Raw genomic sequence first — 21,392 nt, 5'->3', positions numbered from 1 at the left:
TGTTACACACAGCACCTAGAATAATGCTGTCTTTTAAGAAACAGTCTGACTTATGTAAAGTCAAGAATTGGTGGATAAAACAGGGTATAGTTAGTATGATAGGAAATTACTCTGTCATATTTCTCTGCCTTGAGAAAGTTAAAAACAAAGAGGTTTGTTTCATATTTGTGAATACCTAAGGACAAAGAATTCACATAAAAGTCAGGGATATCCTCAGTTTAGAAGCCCTGAACATCTTAGAAGAGCAACCATCACTTTTTACTCAGTTCTGATTCCCTGGCGAGCAGTGAATTTGAGAAGTTCATGGAGTTTAAGGAGTGACTGACTGAGTCGTCCTCTGCCTCCTCTGCCCCCCAGGCCTAGGTTTGCTCTGGTCATCCCAGTTGGTAGTGGGGTCACAAGTTAGTCCATTGAGGCCTAGTTAGCTAAAGTATAGCCCTCATAATACCGTTTCAACTCAACTCATCAACCAACCATAAGAACATATTTTATGAGAATGAAGTTTCTTTATTTTAATTCAACTGAATATGACGATTTTTATTTTACAGTTTATCTGCTGATAAAACTTACTTTCAAACATATTGAGATTATGAAATCTTTTTATGTGAATTTTGTTTTAATGAAATAGAATCCAAGCCTCCAGTGTAATGATCCGAGTCAAAGCCTAGAATCACTGGAGAGGAAGTAATTGCCAGAATTTTATTCAAACTCCTAAGAGATCCTGTGATAATGCCAAAATTCTGTGAAACAGTTGAAAGGTTTTGTTTTAGTGTTCTTTCCTTTTGGCAATTTAGTGGAATCTCTTTTGACACTTGACTTTCTGATTATTCTCCTTCCCCAACTTCCATTCTGGTATGTTTCTTAGAGCCTATATACGTGTACTGTCTTGTGTTTTAAAATTATTTTTTCTTGTTGATTTGTTTTCTGTATTATGATGCAAATAATATTTATAAGAAAAAGGCCGTTAAAGTAGAAAAATATTTTTTGTTGATGATAGTTGTTGATAATTGCTGTCTTGCTGTTGTCCTGTTGTCCCTTAGATCTCTGGAGAAGATCTTTATAAATAATCAAAACAAGAATAATTAGAAGTTTGTAATTACTGTTATTTCTTTTCTACTTATTCCATGAGTAAAAATTCTGTCGAAGTTTAATTATAGGGACATGTCCAGGAGTGTGTTTGTCATTTTGTTAGGTACCTGAATTACTGTTGGATTTCTACTTCGGCATCAAAATGTATATTTAAGCATTAATAGTACAAAAAAGTAAGTGGGAATTTTATAAATTCTCTCAGTAGTAAAAATTTGTATTTTGTGATTGCAGTTTCTTTTTTTTAATTTTTTTTATTAAAAATTTTTTTTTAACATTTATTCATTTTTGAAAGACAGAGTGAGAGGAGGCAGGGCAGAGAGAGGGAGACACAGAATCTGAAGCAGGCTCCAGGCTCTGAGCTGTCAGCACAGAGTCCGATGCGGGGCTCGAACCCATGACCTGTGAGATCATGACCTGAGCCGGAGTTGGATGCCCAACCAACTGAGCCACGCAGGGCCCCTGATTGCAGTTGTTTCTGACTAAAGAGCTCTGTAGCCTATGTTGGAGTTTTCTAACCAAGGCTTTTTTAGTGGCAAGAAATAGAAACTTCCTCAGACCACTTCTGGAAAGATGTGGTGATTCTGAAAAATCAATAGAGCATTTCCAAATTCAATGTCAAGAGTGATAGGATACCTGGGTAGCCATAGACACCAGAATTGGGACCTGGGAAGCTACTAAATGCAAAGAGTAACAACAACAACGACCCAAACTTTGGAATTTACTGGAGGATCGAAATGACTTTCGTAATTAATTTTGATTATACCTGATTTTCTCATGAGCTGACATCTGTATATAAGGTACAGTCCTCATTATATCTTCTTTCTTCCTTCCTCTCTTATCATAACACTTCCTATTCCTGAGAATGAAACCTAATTGGCCCAGTTCATCATTTTATGCCCACTGAACAGTACCCATTATGCTTAGAGGTCAAACATTCTTCCATTTAATGAAGAGGTAAATTCTGAAAACCTGAGAAAATCGGGTGTATTTTATGCCACTAATTTCCATTCATAAGGTGAAAACCTATTCCCTCAGAATAATATAACAGTAAAAAATGGACCTGAAAATTCATTGTGAGAGGAATTTCTTATGGTTAGGTCCATGGTCAGTAGTGTCCCGGTAGGTCCTAGAAGAGTGTTTCACTATTTCTAAAATGTAGCAACACTAAGTGAGTTCCATGGGTCTTTGCTGATGTCTTGTGCATTGACTAAACCCCTTGGGATCCATTTTTCACTGTATTTGACAGTTTAAACAATTTGAGTTTCTCTGGTAGATAGGCAAATATACTAATTAGTTACATATTTTTGTTAATTTTTAATACTATTCATTAGAACATCCACAGATATCTGATATTGTCCTGAAGATACTTTAGGAAGTAGAGATGATGATGTTGATGTTGTTGATGAGGAGGAGGAGGAGGAAGAGAAGATGATGATGATGATGAGAAGATGATGATGATGATGATGATGTGGAGGAGGAGGGGGAGATAGTGTGGTGGCAGCTGATTTATAATGTGCCGGGCACTGTTTTAAGATTTTTTGTGGATTAGTTCATCAACTTTCTGGGGTGGATATTATCACCTCCCTATTTTAGATGAGGAAACTGAAGCATGAAGTGTTTAAGTAATTAGCAAGGGACAGCATTGGACCACAAACAAGCCGTCTGGTTCTAGGGTTTCCTCTCACTTTCTACCATGGTTTTGCAGAAAATTCTTTACTTTCATAATTCATCCTTGGAAATGTAAGAAAGAGCATTCTGTTCCCTTGAAAGGTAAAGAGTATTAAAATATCTTAATTCAACTTTCATATGCAATTTTGGTTAACATAGTCTTAGCATTTTATACTTGTTCTTTAATTTTCCTCTTCTTTTTCCTAACTGAACATGTCCTATTGGCTTAAGTCTGTTCAGCAGAAGGATAAAGCATTGTTGCTTTAATATTTGCAATTGATTTCCATCTTTGATTTGGTTATATTTTTGATACCTATGCATCTCATGACTGATAGAATGTTTTTGGTATTTTTCACTTAGTTGTAAGAGATGTTAAGGGCATTCATAGGTATTTACCAAAGATAAATGAAATATTTGCCTGCAAAACTATTTGTACAGGAATATTCATAAGTGCTGTATTCATAATAAATAAACACTGGATTCAACCTAAGTATTCATCAATATAAGAATAGATAACCAAATTGTTGTGTATCAATGCAATGGAATACACATAGCCTTGTGGATCAATCTCATAAACATTTCTTATATTGAAGTGAAATTCACATAATACAAAATTCACCATTGTAAAGCGAACAATTCGATGACATTTAGTATAGAATTAAAGGTCATGTATGAAACGTACATCTATCACCTCTGTCTAGTTCCAAAACATTTTCATTGCTCCATAAGGAAGCCCATATCCATTAAGCTGTCATTCACTATTCTCCCCTCCCCAAAGTCCCTGAGAAATCCCAGTCTGTCTTCTGTCCCTTTAGACTCACCTATTCTGGATATTTTATAAAAAGAGAATGATACAATATATAATGTTTTTCATATGGCTTCTTGCATTTTGTGTAATGTTTTTGAGTTTTGTCCATGGGGAACAGGAATCAATACTTCATTCCTGGCTGTATAGTATTCCCTTGCATGTATATACCACAGCTTGCTTATCCATTCACCCATCGATGGACATTTGGACTGTTTCTACCTTTTTTGGCTATTGTAATTAGTGTTGCTATGAACTTGTGTATGCAAGTGTTTATTTGAGTCCCTGTTTTCAGATCTCTAGGGTATATATCTAGGAGTGGGATTGCTCCGTTGTTATGTGGTAATTCTGTGTTTAACATCTGGGGACCTGCCAAACTGTTTTCCACATTTCCATGGTAACTGTACCATTTTTACATTTGCACCAGCAATGTGTGAAGGTCACAGTTTCTCCGCATCCTCATCCGTGCCTGTTATTTTCCATTTTTGAATTATAGCCAGTCTAGTGAGTGTGAAGTGGTATCTCATTGTGGTTTTGCTTTGCATTCATTTCCTTAATAACTAGTGAAACTGAGCATCTTTTCGTGTGCTTGTTAACCGTTTGTATATCTTCTCTGGAGAGATGTCTATTTAAGTCCATTGCTCCTTTTTTTTTTTTTTTTAATTGGGTTATTTGTCTTTTTGATTTTGAGTTGTAAGTGTTCTTTATATATTCTAGATAGTAGATTGTTATCAGATATATGATTTGCATATATTTTCCCTCATTCCACAGATTGTTTTTTCACTTTCTTGATAATGTCCTTTGATGCACAAAAGTTCCTAATTTTGATGAAATCTAATTTATGTACTTTTTCTTTTGTTGTTCATGCTTTTGCTGTCTAAAACATTTTGATGAGTGAAAGAAACCAAGCACAAAAGAGTACAGACTGTCTGATGCTATTTGTATGGGAGGAAAGATAAATCCAACCCAAATTGTGGTTGCCTGAATTGATTGCAAAGGGGCTAAGGGAAGTTTCTGGCAAGATAGAAATGTTCTTTATCTTGATTGTCATGGTGGTTACATGGGTTTATACATTTGTCAAAACTTAGGAAGCTCACACTTAAAATGAGCACATTTTATTACATGTAAATTATACCTCATTAAAGTTGATTTAAAACAAAGAGAACATATATAATAATTTAGTTGGATTTTTTCCCCCAGTGTTTAGCTATTTCAGCCAGTGCAGCTATGAGCGTTCTTATACATGAACTTTTGGGAACACGTGTACTTATTTCTAGTGGGTCTGTGTATCCAGGGGTAACACTAATAGGTATGCATACAGGCACATTTAGTAGATACCACTAAATTGTTTTCAAAGTGATTATACCAACTAATATACTGAACCACGAGGTGTGAGAGTCCCAGTTGTGTCATATCCTCACTAACATTTAATATTTGTCAGTCTTTTTAATTTTAGTCATTTTAGTGGGTGTATAGTGGTGTGGCATGTGGGTTCATTTTTATCGTCCTGAAAACTAATGGGGTTGATTACCTTTCGTTTGGCTATTGGGTATCAGTACTTTAAAAAAAATTAATTTGTAGGAGTTCTTTAAATATTCTTGATGAGGAGGGGCGCCTGAGTGGCTCAGTCAGTTAAGCGTCTGACTTCGGCTCAGGTCTCAATCTCATGGTTTGTGGGTTCAAGCCCCACGTCAGACTCTGTGCTGACAGCTCAGAGCCTGGAGCCTGCTTCAGATTCTGTGTCTCCCTCTCTGTCTGCCCCTCCCCCACTCATACCCTGTTTCTCTCTCAAAAATAAATTTAAAAAACATTAAACAATTTTTTAAATATTCTTGATGAGGATTTTATTAGTTGTATCTATAGCAAATATCCAGCTATTAGTTACCTTTCAATTTCTCGTTAGTAATTTTCATAAAGGAAAGTTCCTATTTGTAATATAGTCCAGATTGTCAATCTTCCCTTTTATGGCTAATACGTTGAATCCTATTTAAGCATGGTCACAAAGATATTCTCCTGTGTTATCTATCTCCAGTTCACCTGTAATTGACTATTTTTGCATGTAGTATGAAGTCAAGATTTTTTCCCCCTATATGGATATACATTTAACCCTGCACTCTTTAGTGAAAAGACCGTACTTTCTTTACTGCTCTGTAAAACCACCTTGATCATAAAGTATCTGTATATGTGTAGGTCTGTTTCTGGACTTCCTTCTTTCCAGGGGTTGGCCTGTGCCTCACTTTAGTGTAGCTTCCAAACTAAGAACGGTTCTATATTTTTAAAAGGTTGTTTAAAAGAAGAAGAATATGTGACAGAGACTGTATATGTTCTGCATGGCCTAAAATATTTACTGCTTGGCTCTTTACACACAAAATTTGTCAACCTTTGTTCTATTCCATCGGTCACTTTCTTTGCAGCAAAACTGCGATCTTAATTTTACTGTCGTTACTATATAATAAATGTTGCTGAAAGGTAAAGTCTTTTAATTTTGTTGTTCACAATTGGATTGGCTGTTTTTGTCCATTTGCAATATTATAACACTTTTAAAATCAGTTTGTCAGTTCTACACCCACAAAAAAATCCTATTGGAATTTTAATTAGCTTTGTATTAATTACAATATTTGATTATTTGAAAACATTTGAAATAATTGAATCTTCTAATCTGCGAGTGTAATGTCTTTCCCATGAAGGAGTGTTGAATTTTTCTGCATCTTTTGGAATAAACCTTTTATTTTTTTCCCTTTAATCTCTTAATATAGTGAATTATATTGATTTATTTTTCCAACTGTTAAACATTGCATTACTGGACTAAACCAAGCTTGTTCATAATATATGATACTTTTTACATATTGCCAGGTTTGGTTTTCTGTTGTATTTAGGATTTTTGCATCTCTGTTCAGAGACTGTCTTTACCTAAAGGTGGGCCTTAGTTTTTTTGACATTTGGTGTAACAGTTCGGGTTCTCTGCGAAACAGACGCCACAACAGGAACAGATGGCAAGACAGCGTTAGACGTGCCAGAGATTTCATGGGAGAAGTGTCTGTGCAGGATTGAGACGAAGGGGGCGGGAGAGGCAGGGGAAGACTTCAGAGCGCACTGTAGGTCTGACATCTGTGAAAGAAGAGAGGGAAGGGAGGCTCCGGTAGGAAAGGTGCCAGATTGCAGCACAAGGTATGGAGGTCTCTGTGAGGCAACTGGGGAGCTCCCATGCAAACACTGCCCTTGAGAATCCTTGGGCAGGCGTGGGGAAACGTGGCCTCTGTGCGAATGTGGCGGTGGATATTAAAGGGCAGCAGCTGGGGCTGTCACCCAGCTGTGTTCCCCATAGCAGCTTATCTCAAAGGAAATCTGCACAGCACACCTGCACGCTTGACGGGGTTGGGCTTTCTCTTTTTCACCCCTGCTCACCCCACATGTTACTTTGGAGGCCTCAACTGAAAGCATGGTGGTGTTTTCCAGGCCCTCTTCCTTGGCTGGCCTCGAATGCCCATTTTTGTTCCCGTGGCCCTTTGAGACTGATGGAAGCTCTGCACAGCGCCTCCGTCTCTCAGCTGTGGCTTTGGAAGCAGAAAGGGCCTCGAGGTGAAAAGCGGTGTAAAACACCGAGACCACCTCGCTGGACTTCCTTCTCTCTGGGATCTTGTCCCTCTGAGTGCTCTTGCCTTGGAGGCTGTCTCTGCCTTCATACAAATGTTACCTGTACTTGGTCGAGCTTTTCTGGTTGTGGCTCATGGGTGGAAGAGTTGATTCTGAAATAAGGCAGTTCACTATTGTCAGATTTGGAAATTTTTGTCTGTTTACGTTTAATACAACTCATAATACATTTATTGTTTATTCGCCTACTTTATTTTAAAGTTTCTATTTTATTTTGAATTTCTTATATTTTTTTTCTCTCTTTAAGACTAAGTAATATATTGTGATTCTTTTAGTGGTTATCCTAGAAATTATAATATGCAAGTTTATCACAGTCTAATGCTAATTAATATTTTACTCTGTTCTGAAACAATATAAGGGCCTTAGGTCATGCTCTCTCTACTTATTTCTCTCCCTCCTACCTGCAGGATACTTTTATGTTGTGTCACAGTTCTCTCGGGACTTTGGTTGGTTTGTTTTTTTCCTGAAAGGTCTTTGCTTTGCTCTCATTTTGGAAAAGATTGTTGCTACAGAATTTTATGTTGATATTTTCTTCCAACATATTGAAGATCATATCCCACTCTCTTTTGGCTTCTATACTTGCTCATAAGAATTCATATTTTGGTTTATTGGTTTTTTGAAGGCAAACTTTTTTCATATCTACTGTTAAGATTTTCTTCATGTCTTTGGTGTTTGGCCATTTCGGTGTTTGGCCATTCTTGGTGAAAATTTATTTTTATTTTCCTTGTTTCCAATTCATTGAGCTTCTTGTGTCTGTCATTGGGTGTCTGTCATCAGTTCTAGAAAATTTTCAGTCAGTGTTTCCTCACGTATTATCTGTATTTCAAGGCTCTCTTCAATTCTTCAATGCTTTCTTAATTCTTCAATTAAACATATGTTAGATGTTTTTATTCTGTCCCCTATGGCTCCTAAATTCTCTACTTTTTCCTTTTTATTTTTGGTCTTCCCCAGCTGCATTTTGGATATTTTCTTCTAGTATATATCTAATAATTTTGAGTTTTAAATTTTGATTGTTAGAAGTTCTTTAGGGTAATGTAGTAAACTGTACATGATTGCTTCTTATAGTTTTCTCTTTATCATTTTTAGGCCTTTTTTTTTAATAATTTCTTCAAACATGCTAAGCAAAGTTGTTTTATAATTTGGTTCTGGAAATTCCACTATCAAGAGTCTTTCTGGGTCTGTTTCTCTTTTCTTTTCTTTTCTTTTTTAAATTTTTTAACGTTTACTCATTTTTTTGAGAGAGAAAAGAGAGAATGAGTGGGGGCGGGGCAGAAAAAGAGAGAGACACAGAATCTGAAGTGGGCCCCAGGCTCTGAGCTGTCAGCACAGCACCTGGGGCTCAAACCCACGAGCAGTGAGATCATGACCTGAGCTGAAGTTGGACACTTACTGACTGAGCCACCCAGGCGCTCCTCTGTTTCTCTTTCCTTTTTTTTTTTTTCCTGGTTCTAGCTCAGGATAGGTTGGTTTTTTTTTTTTTTGCTTTATGTATTGGACTATTTTGCGTTTGTTGACCTTCAAAAGTTATTACTGGAGATTTTTTGAGATCTAGGGTGAAAAAGTTGTTTTCAAGTAGACTGGTGTTTGCTTTTATACAGAACCAGGCGATTGTATTTTTAGCCTGCAAATCAATGTGAAGTTTGGTCTGTAGCCACTTTTTAGAAATTGGTTTCCTTCTCTTTTCCCCCTTCCTTTGCTTAGCACCCAGGGAGCTTTCAGGTTGGTGGAAGCATAATTTTCAGTTAACATTATTCTTAAATGTGGGCTCATCTTCTAATTGATTCATAACTGTCTAGGACTTAGGCTTTTCTTCTGCCTGCTGGGTGAAGAAACTCTTAAAATGGAAGGGGCTCATGTTCAGTAGCCTGCACATATAGGGTTGACATTAATAGTATTTGGAGATGTTGTCTAGCAGCTAGGCTCACATGTATACGCACTCTGGTTCAAATATAAATTGTGCATTCCCTTGTAGTAGCTCAATTTGCTAGTACATCGATACTTCATTGGAAGATTTGCCGCCCATATGTCATAATAAAATATCTTTATATCCTATCAACATGGATAAAATCAGATTACGAAGTTATTTGTAGTTTGCTGTTATGAGCAATGTTTCCTAGTATAAAAATGTATAGGCTTACAGACACACACACACACACACACACACACACAAGATAAGTGATTCTTCATGTTGCTATTGATAAGTTAACTTCAGATATTCATTTTATTCATCTCCATTTGACAGGTGGGAAAGGATGGGAAATGAGGGCTCCCAGATCTTCTTGTGGTTAAATAGGACATGGTTGAAACACTGGGGAGCCCCAGAAATCAAAGACAGTGATGGCAAGGATATATATAAATTTTATGATGTGTATTTTTTGAGAAGATTGAAAGAACTTGAACCTTTGGCTTGCAAAAGAGATGCAGAGGGCAAGAAAGTGATAGCTATTTTCAAATGTTTGGAAGCCCATTTTGTATAAGATGAAGTAAATCGATTGTTTCATGCTTCACAGTTAGTTTCCCTAATTCTCGTCTGGAAAATCCCTCGTATTTTGGAGACCGCTAATCCGAGTGATTGCTCCTGCTCCATGGTAAACAAGCTGAGATTTTCTGCCTCCTCCTATACCTGATTCTGGGAGGTGGTGGCCGCAGCACAGATCTGATACAGGAAAATGCAGAAATAAGAGGGGCAATGATATCTCTTATCAAAAATTAATCATCGGCGTGTGCAAAGTGAAATTTTCCTACATACCCAGACTATTCATTGTATTTATGAAGACAGTGTTTTTATGCATTGCTTTAAGGACAAAGATTATTTAAGGAAGGAAACTGTCTTTTATTGTTAATTTCCAGTGCCTAGTAAGTACCTGGTAGGAGCTCAAATGTTTGTTGAGTAAACACTGTTCCCAGATGACTCTTCCCAAAGCTGCAGAACTCAGCATGTTCATGTCTGTACCTCCGCTGTCGAGGAAGAAAGTTATTGTCTCTTGTCTGCCTTCTTATCTTTCACCTTTCTCCCCTTTTTATGCAAAGTGTCAGACTTTTTTTTTTTTCTTTAATTTAGAGATCTTATTTCATATAACTGCGGAGCGTGTGAGCTGGGACAGTAGTAACAAAAATGTGGTAATCCTGGAGTTCAGTAGGAATTTGGGCAACCTCTTTGTAAAATACACTGCTAAGGTGGTCAAGTTAGATGTGAGTTAAAAAAAAAAAAAAATATATATATATATATAACTTCACCTTAAAAGTTCCAGGAAACCATTTTCACAATAATGGAATTTGATTGGATTAAAGTAGGCACTGTCAGAAATCCAATTTTTTGGAGCAGGTTTTAAGACTTTGAAAGGCATGAAGTTACTTTGGTGGTCAAGAAAATAAATGCAATTTTAAAAGTTTCTGGAAGTGTTCTAAAACCTTTAAGATATATGACATCCAGGGTCTCAGAAAGCTAACTGGGGATAGGGCTATAAAGGTGAAAAAGTCAAGGAAGGTACGTGTTTGGAGTATTAATGTTCTAGGCTGTCCCCTGGAATAACTTCTCCACGGAAAATGTTGTTGCAGAGGTGATCCTGTAATTAGGTGACTTTGAGCTGTCTTTTCCCAGCTGCTGCATGACTTAAGACCTTGATCACAGACACCATCTGGCTGGATAGTCCCGTTTGGTTTTTTTACCCTGATTGCTCTCCAGCTAGTCTACATTCAAAGTATGTGATTCATAGATACGGCTAATAAGTTAATGGTAATAGTTATGGTCTCTGTTTTCGAAGTTTAACAGATAACTTTTCAGAGTAGAAATATTTGCATACGAATGCTAAATATATTATATATAGAAATATGTTTCCTGTTGCTTATTCATTCACTTAGCAAACATTTGTTGAGTCACTGCCATGACCAAGTCGCTAATCTGATTGCTGGGAAGGGAGCAATATGGCCTCTAACCTGGCTTTCTTCAGATAGTTGTTCAAATGTCACCTGCTAGAGAGGGTTTGCCTGATCATTTCATGAAGATAGTATTACAGCCTTGCCTTTCATTTTCCCTCTCCTTCCCACTCTGCTTATTATTTTTCCTAACACTGTCACCATCTCTCCTACTACCTGTTTCTTGTGGAACATTTTCTTCCTCCATTAGAATGTAGAACAGGAACTCTGTTTCATTATTTTGGCTTAAAATCCAGAACAGTTTCTGGCCTGTATACATTCAACAAATGTGTAGGTAAGATATGGGCCTTGGCTTCCAGAAACTCCTGCTCTGGTGGACATTGAAGGTGTAATATAATTCTATAAGTGCAACCACAGAGGTGTGTACAGTTTTGACAGGACCACAGTAGAGAGGGGGAATCGTCTAAGCACCAGGGAAGGGGGTCTCAGGCAGGATGTCCTCTGTGCTGTTGACAGATGAATAGGACTTTATCAGGAGGAAGGAGGAACAGTGTTCTGGAACAGATATATCAGAGACACCCGGAAGTTATATTTGCCCAGATTTGGTGGTAGGGCTTGGGGGTGGATTTTATGTCACCAACAATGGTTGATTTGTGGAGGATTATGCTTAGCTTTTCTGGCATACATGAGTAGATAGATGGGGGAAGGGGCATTAACTGCGGGATTCTAGAGGGGAAGCATATCTTCCTCTGGGGAAATGAGTTTAGTTTGGGATAAGTTGCATTTCTGATGCCTGTAGAACGTTTAGTACCTAGTTGAAAATTTGGGTGTGGAGCTCATAGAGGTGGGGGTTGAAAATAGATTTGGAAGTCATTATTATATATGCTGTAATTAAGTCCTAGGGATAAATGAAACCATGCACAGAGAGCATGAAAACAGAATAAAAGATAGGACCCTAGGGAACACAACATCCAAGAGATGGTCAGAGAACGAAGAATCAGAAAAGGAACTCTGAGAATAAGTTTTAGAAGGTATGAGGACAACCAGGAGGAGTCGACGACCTACTAATTAAGAGGTGGTCATTTTAAGGGGGGAGTGGATAACTTGCCATTTGTCACAGAAAATTCATTAGGCTGATGACTAAAAAGATACTGTTGGACCCAGTCTGACAAGTAGCAAAGTGGTAAGATAGGAGAATAGTTTCAGTACAGTGAGCCGACGGGATGTGAGAACCAAATATCAGTGGGTTGGAACATAAATTAGAGCAGTGAACCTCAGTGAGCATGGGAGTGAGGTGTGTGGGCGATTTTGCCCCCAATGGTATACTTCTCAGTGTCTGAGAAACCCTGAACTGAAAGTAATGAGGATAGGAGTATAGACTATTCTTCAGGAAGCATGAAAAGGAAGGGAAGGAGTATAAGAGATGATAGCTATGTGGAAAGACAGGGAGAAGATTTATTGTTGTTCTACATTTGGGAAGCTTTGGTAGGTCTCTGAGAACATGTATTTCCGTCCAGCGGGGAGAAGAACAGAGACTGACTGAAGTTTTACCCACGAGAGGAGACCATGAGGGAAACAAGGTTCTAAAGAAGGCCAGTACTCAAGTCCTTACTTGAGGTGGAACAAAACGAAGTATGGATGTGGGCAAAGATTAAAAAATGAGGATACAGCCATCGAGGTATGGTGCTGTAAGAGGCAAAATTATCCAGCTAGTGTGAGGAAATCAAGATGGAATAGCCAGTTTAAGAAGATTTTTTGGAGGTTTGAAACCGCAACCTTGAAGGTTCAGTGAGCAGTACCAAGAACTTCACTGAACTTGGAAACTGTAAATCATTGGGTTACAGGTTATGCTGAAATAGCAGGCCAAGAATAGGAGCAGAGTGGGCATCTGGACAGAATTCTCCATAGTTGGAGATTGGCAAATGGAATGCTTTGGAAGGTCAAAGAGAAAAGGAAGTGGAGGTTGCTGTTGGATTTTGTTGATCCATGAGTGTTCTTAGCAAGAAAGAGAGTGATTTCTGGGGGAGCCTGGTAAGTCCTCCTTTTTAAGATGGAAGGGCTTGATAACAATGTGAGGGGCAAATTTCATTGGTCAAGGGGTCCAGCGATGGTAAAATGGAAAGATACACAGATGGAAAGATAGCTGCTTGTGGTTAGAACACTGTAACACATTTTTCTGGGTTTGCAGAGAAATTAAAATCCAGCACAACAGGAATGGCAGGGCTGTGAATCTACACGCGAGACATACTTTGTGAAATTCCTGAAACTTCAGAGAGAGAGGAAAAATGATGCTTCATAAACTTCAATACTCCAGAAGGCAGATCCCAGAACTGTTGTGTTCATTGTAGGATAATCAGCACCTGGCACATTTATGAGCTCAGTAAATATTTGTTGAATGAATAACACTCTTCAAGAGTCTTTCTTGTCTAAATAGATTGTCATGCCAGAAAATTTTGATTCATGTCTGACACCTAGTGGTATTTTACTCAAACTGCTACTAAGTGGCAGCATTTTCCTTTTATTTGAGGGAGATTCTGCGGCAGGTCATTTGCAGTGTAAGAGCTTTGTTCCTGAAACATATCTCTGACTTGGTTTGGGGCAGTTTTACTATTGACATCTTCTAGGGCTGTAATTTGAATAAGTCAGTAGTGAATATTTATTGGTCATCTGTCATATGCCAAGCACTGTTCTGTATGCTGGACTTTTTCATGTAGGGTATGTTCTTTCACATGGATGACCTCACTGAATTAGAATACGTAGGCAGAGCATTCATTGGGAACAGTTAACTTGATTGGGAACTTAACTTAGAGTTCTGTGGTGATTTTACCCGTGAAACCTTTCTAAATTTATTTCATAGCTTTTGGTGCTGTCATTTCTATGTCATGGCATACTGCTTTTCATTAATGTTAAGTAGGCATTTGGGACAATGAATGCAGAAGGCAAGGTTGTGTTTGTCGTCCGTTTATATTATCCACACCTTGGAGAGTATTACATAGTTTGGAGAACTATGGGAGGGTTTTGTTATCTTTCCTTAAGAAAAAGTAGAGTTCCTATTTGTTGGTGATGTATGCTGAAGTATTTGAAGTATTTCTTGATGAATTGGCATGATATCTGGGATTTGCTTTAAAATACTTTAGGGAAAAAAAAGTAAGCAGGAGTGAAACAAGACTGGCAGGGTTTTTGCAGCTATTTAAGTCATGTTCATGGGGGTTTATTCTACTGTTTTGTCTATGCTGGACATTTTCTGCAGTGAAAAGTAAACAAAAATAATCAGATGGGTGTGGGTTAAAAGAAAGTGTATCATGATTAAAGTAGAATATGGTCTGCTTTTTAATATTTAACAGATTTTATTTCATTATGTTTCACCTGATACCTCTTGAAGATGAGGTTGAGTAGAGAATATGTGTTTGCTTATAATAGATATAATTTGACTGAGCCCCAGCAGGCAACATTTTACAATGTCCAGAGGTTATTGGAATTTGAGGTTTGCAGCTCATAATTATTGGAGCTGCAGATTGGAGGCTTGGGAGATACAGTTTTAAAGTACTAGCCATCACTCTGGAAATGAGAGCACCTTTAGTAGAAATTTGGGAATACCTAGATTTAATAAAATGGCATATATTTATTTTTTTAATTAGTGCTTCTGCCATAACCAAAGGAAATGGAGTACCCAATAACCTGCCATATCAGTCTTCTTAAATTGGCTGCTGCTTCATAATGATATATATGGATTTTTGCTTGTTAGACAATGTGTCTCTGTTAGGCTCTTAGGGTAATCTTGTATGCCATCAGCAAACCAGACCCCCAAAATAAAGATTAGAAGCCTGTTTTCAGCAATTAAAAATGGTTATGAAATATTTCAGGCAAACAGAAAATATAGGGGGAAAAACGTGGCTTCCAAATGCTTGCCACCTGTATTTGTCGTGTTACCGTCTCGCATCCTTCCCCCCAGTTCCAGCTCCCCCTTCCCTAATCGCCCCCCTCCAGACATAAATGATTATAAGTATGGTTAAGGTGTTTTATATTACTCCTTCCCTATTCTCTTTCCTCAGAGGTAATCACTAGCCTGAATTTGGTGTTTATTTCCCCCCGTTTGTTTTCTGCCTTAAAGTAGATTCATAATTCCTAACTTTTGCTCACTAAATTCTTCTGCATAACCTTTTTTTTCCCCCCTGTGGCAATCTATTACCCATCCAAAAGAAGCTGAGCTCATTTTTCATTATTTAGATTTAACTCCGGTATCTATTTCAATCTACATTGTGGTTTCACTTATTTTTGGTCTGAAAACTAAATATCAATTTCAATAAGCTATTTAATTGATTTTCTTTAAATAATTAATGCCTGGGGCTTTAATGTTCCATTATGTGATGTATCTCTCCACCTTTGTGGGAGTATACTTCTTCCAAGGCTTGTATAACTTTCCTATGAAGCACAGTTTAAGTTCAACGGTTTTCTCTTGTGTAGAGATTTTTTTTTTTTACAACAAAGAAATAAATTAAAAGAATACTTTAAAAAATTAACTCTCATTGTAAATGAGATTGGTTCCATTTTTTAAAAAATTGTTCAGCAGCAACCTTGAGAACTCAGAGAGAAGGAAGAATTTGAAAAGCTTAATCTCAGTGGTAGCCATTATTTTCTATTGGTTTGTTTTTGTTTAAAACATGGATGGTATTTCTTTGTGTAAAGTATAAGGGCGCCTGGGTGGCTCAGTCGGTTAAGCGTCCGACTTTGGCTCAGGCCATGATCTCACAGTCCGTAAGTTCAAGCCCCGCATCAGGCTCTGTGCTGACAGCTCAGAACCTGGAGCGTGCTTTGGATTCTGTGTCTCCCTCTCTCTCTGCTCTTCTCTGGCTCATGCTCCGTCTCTCTGTGTCTCAAAAGTAAATAACAACTTTTTTTTAAAAAGTATATATTTTTTTCACTCTGTTAAGAAATATTTTTCTCTTGTCCTCAGAACTACAGGATTCCCTGACTTATACCTATTAATCTGTGGATATTCATTACAGGGTCCTTTTTGCAAGTGGCATACTTCAAAACTGTCACTTCTTAAAATAATCTATTTGCTTTAATCTGTTTGCTTCTATTCTAAGTTTAGATTTTGAAATAATTTACATGTTGCAAGTGATTTTGATTTTAGCATTCTCTAAAGAAGAAAGTTATTATAGGTTTAAATAATCTTTCTTTTTTTAATGTTTATTTCTGAGAGAGAGAGAGAGAGAGAGAGAGAGAGTACACGAGTAGGGAAGGGACAGAGAGAGAGGGAGAGAGAGAATCTGAAGCAGGCTCTGCTCTGTCAGCACAGAGCCCGATGTGGGGCTCAATCTCACGAACCATGAGATCGTGAGACGCTAACCGACTGAGCCACCCAAGTGCCGCTAAATAATCTTTCTTAACCGACAAAGCCCACTGGCCTAGAGATGTAGCACACTGGTTTCAACACCAGTCTTTTTTGAAAACAGGTGTGTAGTTCATGTCAGTTACTGGAGACTTTTTAGTGCAATCCCTTAATTTTTTTCGACCTTCTTTTCGTTAGCGTTCTGTAGTGTTTGGCTTATATTCCTCAACTTTCCCATAATCTGGCAGTTACATTTGTAGAGATACTCTTTCAAACAGGATTTAATTAAGTACTTTCAGAGTGACAGGCCCCCTGGCTCATTTATCCCTGATCTGTATGTAAACCTTCTGGACGTTTATTATCAGTCTAGCAGAGTAATAACATTTATTAAATACCTACTTGTATTAGACATTATATAAGCATTTTAATGGATTATCTCTTTTAATCCTCATAACAGCCTTGTCAGGTGGGGCTATGTTACCATCATCCTCATTGTTCAGATGAGTTAACTGGATCACAAATAAATCATTTGTCTCAAATCACAGGGAGGTGAGGTTGCCAGATAAAATACAGGATGCCCAATTAAATTGAATTTCTGAGAGACAACTAACTCTTGTATAATTTGATACCCCCCTCCCTGGAAAATAAATGGCAGAGCTAGGATTTTAAACCATATAATCTGCCTAAAAGGTCCAAGCTGTTAGCTACTGCCATATATGGGCTATGGAGAATAAAAATCACATCTACCTGGATATTCATCCAGTATTTGGAAGGCAATCACTACCTACACTTACTTTCTTCTTTCTTTCTTTCTTTCTTTCTTTCTTTCTTTCTTTCTTTCTTTCTTTTCTTTTCTTTTCTTTTCTTTTCTTTTTTCTTTTCTTTCTTCCTTCCTTCCTTCCTTTTTACTCATTATTTTTCAGTATTTAGTATAATGTAAAAATATGTGCTTTTTTCCCCTGATTTCAAAGTCTAATATTCAAGTAAATTCATATATGTGTTTATGTCTTCTTGTTTAAGTCTTTATTAACTGTATATTAAATAACATAGCCATTGTCATTTAGCCATTTAGATTATTCAAATTCTTGTCTTTTTACTTCCTTTTCTCAGATACAGAAAGATTTAATTACATGTGTGTGCTAAAAAGATACATTTTCTTTTCTTTTTTGATAAGATCAAGGAAATGACACTTGAATAAGGTATTTAACATGGGGCGCCTGTGTGGCTCAGTCGGTTGAGCGTCCGACTTCGATTCAGGTCATGAACATGCAGTTCGTGAGTTCAAGCCCCGTGTCGGGCTCTGTGCTGATAGCTCAGAGCCTGGAGCCTGCTTCGGATTCTGTGCCTCCCTCTCTCTCTCTGCCCCTCCACCGCTTACACTCTGTCTCTCAAAAATAAAGATAAAAAAACCTTTTTTAAAAAGGTATTTAACAGTTCTTTGAAGCATGTCCTATGTGTTCTTTAAAAAAAAATGAGAAAGTATAAAACACAGATGTAGAATTAAAAGAGGCTTTTCACTAAGAATTGCCAAGGAAGCTATCTGGCCCTGCCAGATGATAATACAGAGAAGTAAGAAATCATTTTTCCTTATGAATTACCACAACTCAGGATCAGACTTTTAGTTTTGCACATCTGGAAATTGACTTAAAAAACTAAAGACACAGAGTGCCTGGCTGGCTCAGTCAGGAGAGCACGTGACTCTTGGTCTCAGGGTTGTGAGTTCAAGCTGCACGTTGGGCGTGGAGGCTACTTAAAAACAAAAACACAAACAAACAAACAAACAAACAAAAAATGAAAAACAAAACAAAAAAACCAGGGACACAAAAGATTGAATAAACACACATTTTAAATCTGGTATTTTTCATTTCCAGTTTCAGTAGGATATATTAAAGAGAAGATGGTTTTTAAAATTATTTTTTCTTTTAAAAAATTCTTTAAAATTTTTAATTGAAGTATAGCTGACAGAATATATTAGTTTCAGGTGTACAATATAGTGATTTGACGTTTATATATATTACGAAATGCTTGCTATGTAAGTGTGGTTACCATCTGTCACCACACAAAGTTATTACAATATTATTGACTATATTATCTATGCTGTACTTTTCATCCCATGACTTACTTATTTTATAATTGGAGGTTTCTACCTCTTAATCCTCTTCACCTATTTCACCTGCCCACCAACCTCCCTCCCTTCTGGCGACCACCAGTTTATTCTCTGAATTTGAGTCTGTTTTGGTTTTTTGTTTGTTTTTTTTTCAGATTCCACATAGAAATGAAACCATATGGTATTTGTCGTTCTCTGTCCATCTTATAAAAAGAAGACACTCTTAAAATTAATGAGCCAAGTGTTTAATTCAAGACTTAGAGTCAAGGAACATGGAATTTGAAAAGAAGTATGTTTTGTAGTGAAACCTGTCTGTAATTAAGGGATATCAATTTTCTATTGTCCAGAAGGAATCGGATAATATCTAGGTAGCAATAGTAAGTCAGATTTTAGAGAAAATTCAGAAAGGAAAGTGACAACAAGAATCAAAAGTGTAATTCTCAGCAGATGTAATAGTTTCTGCTGTAATATTGGCGCCTATTTTATTCAGTCTTTTCCACCTTCATATGTTTTCAGGCACAGTGTATTGAAAGATTTGTCAATGACAGAGTGTCTCTAGATTTGTAATGACAATCACTGCAAAGTTAATATTTGTTTTATAGAAATTAAAACAAAATTATTTTGGACTACATCTCTTCTGTATATGTGAAATTTTCTATCGGGTTTACTACATTGCTATCCAGCTAACTTTTAATTTTTTAATAGAAATTATTAATGTCATTTACATTTTGTATTTTTAAATATAAGTAGGGTATAATCACCTTTCGGACATAGTGGACCAGAAAACATTAATGAGAAAAGTGTTTCTTCTCTTTTATTGTACAAATCTTTCCATGAAAGCAATGACTTGATTCAGTAAAACTTAGTTAAGCCCTCAAATCTCTAGCTAAGAAAAAGTAGATGGTTTTCTTTCAATGCCAGCTCCTGTAAATGTTGAGTTGGCTACAGAGAGACCTAGACTGATTACGGACTTGATTGAAATTAAGTAATTGCATTTTAAGTGAGTGATACTGAAAAGAAACTTTTTTCTATTCAAAGTCTTTATAAGCAGACTATCTACTTGTATTCAGTAAAGCTTGACAAAAGAATAAATAGTTCAATTATTTTTGAAGCAGCAGGGAACACCATATTTGGATTCAGACCTGAGTTCAAATCCCTACTCTGCCTCTTTATAAGGTACTTAGTCTGTTTCCTCTCGGGTACAACGACAATATTAGGATCATAATGCCCATCCCGAAGGCTTGTTATGAGAATCAAACTAAATAATAAATTTATTTATTCATTGAATAACTATTTATTGAATACCAGTTCTGCACTAGGCATTGTTGTAGGTACTGTGGATATCAGAGAACATGATAAAAATCCCTGCTCTTCATTTTAGTGGGAGGGACAAACAGCCAAAAGGCAAGCAAATAAAAATGTAATTTTAAGTAGTGAGTGATAAGTTCTGTGAAGAAAAATAAAGCCTGACATCCACGGGAAGTTTCCCCCGGCTTTTTATTATAATTTTCAACACACAGCAAAAACCTTGTCCATCTTGGTTCAGCAACTAACCTGTTGCTATATTTGCTTCATTTACCTCCTATCCACATGTGTATCTGGGGGGTGTGGGTATCTTGGTTTATTTTTTCTCCCAACCCATTTGAAAATTAAGTTGCAGATATAATTATAGAGATATAATCATATAATCCTAACAATTAGTCCCTAACTACTTTAACAGATATCTCTTAAGAATTAGGACATTCTTCTTTATAGTAGGGATTGAACTAACATTAGTTCTTTTTTTCCTCCAAAGCCTCATGGAGAAAGCAGTCATCAGAAATGACAAAAGGGTTTATAATATTTTCATGTCATCTGAACATAGAAGGCTGTATAAAGTTTCTTTGGGAAGATATATGATATACAGGATATTTATAATTTTTTAAATTGGATAGTAGGTACTTTGTAAGTGTGTTTTTATTACCTTTCATGTTTTTAATTCTTAAAGACATAAAAATATGTCACTAGTTTTCATTTAAGCGCTATGAAGAGTGGAAATGTACATTGAGGAATTACTCCATTTAGCCTTTGGAAACTCTTTAAGAATGTAAAAATATAGAATAATTATCTCTATTATAGAAGAAAAAGTTACTAGTTTGTTTAAGTAGAAGTGTTTACTTAATTGCAACTAGATTATCAAGTGGCAAAGCAAGGATTTGGATCCATATCTACTGGCTTCTAAAAACAAGCAATTTCCACTATACCCTGTTGCATTGTAAGTGATTGACTTAGCCATTCACGACTTCAGAGGAATTCCTTCAGAGTAAATAGTTAAATATGTAAAGGAATCTACTGAGATATATTCCTTTATTAAGAATTTTTTGAGCCACCTTTGTGATGCACCATGATGAAAATTTAGTTTTATATGGCAAGAAATGTAAACTTTTAATATATGACACTCATCTTTTGCCTAGCATTGCAATTTAACATATATTACTATATTACTCCATGCATATATATGTGCTTCATTTTCTCAGTCAAGTTCTTTAAGAGTCAGGGCTGTGTCTTCTACTTCAGTGGTTCCCAAGCATGAGTGTGCATCACAATCATCTCAAGAGTTTCTGATTCAGTAGGTCTCGAATGGAGTCCCCAAATTTGCATTTGTAACACATTCCCTGGTTATATCAATGCTGCTGGTCTGGGGACCACACTTTGAGAACCGCTGTCTACCTCTTGGCCTTACCTCTCACCACAGTCCTTGCCTTGGTGCTTATCACTTAGCTTAAATGCCCTCTCATCTGGAAATCTTCCCTTGATTTCTAGTTTATTGAAACTGTAAGTTGTTCTCAAATGTTAGTGTGTACAAGAATCGCCTGGAAAAC

At 36.8% G+C, this 21,392-nt stretch overlaps 1 protein-coding gene across 1 annotated transcript in view; it reads left to right on the top strand.

Moving 5' to 3' along the window:
- The window catches only part of ARHGAP21 (Rho GTPase activating protein 21), a 134,583-nt gene that overhangs the window by 59,951 nt on the left and 53,240 nt on the right, over nucleotides 1–21,392 (top strand).

This window comes from Panthera tigris, chromosome B4 (genome assembly GCF_018350195.1).
Source record: "Panthera tigris isolate Pti1 chromosome B4, P.tigris_Pti1_mat1.1, whole genome shotgun sequence".
Classification (NCBI taxonomy): domain Eukaryota; kingdom Metazoa; phylum Chordata; class Mammalia; order Carnivora; family Felidae; genus Panthera; species Panthera tigris.
Note: the sequence above shows the minus strand (reverse complement) of the source record. Positions and strands in the feature narration are given on the sequence as shown.